Source organism: Arachis ipaensis, chromosome B02 (assembly GCF_000816755.2).
Source record: "Arachis ipaensis cultivar K30076 chromosome B02, Araip1.1, whole genome shotgun sequence".
In the NCBI taxonomy this organism is placed as follows: domain Eukaryota; kingdom Viridiplantae; phylum Streptophyta; class Magnoliopsida; order Fabales; family Fabaceae; genus Arachis; species Arachis ipaensis.
Window position 1 is genome coordinate 8694201 of NC_029786.2, and position 329 is coordinate 8694529.

Here is a 329-nt window from a genome sequence, read left to right on the forward strand (position 1 = left end):
CATGGAAGGTGGAAGATACACGTGATTGGACTTTGAAGGGATTGATTTTCATTTATTGATGAGTACTATAATATATTATTATAGCCAGTAATATATTTATGAGTTCTTCAATTCGCGTTCCACACCCACCACCACCCAACTCATCAAAATCAAATCCATATTTCACCTTCTATCTTCAGGCTTCACCTAAAAATGCATTAACTCATATACTATTATATATGTATCTAGCTGTATGATTGAAGAGAGAAAAATAGAGAGGGACATTCCACTTAATTAATTTGATTTGAGAAGATATCAGAGTGCAAAATAAAGGAGCTAGCGGTGAATGC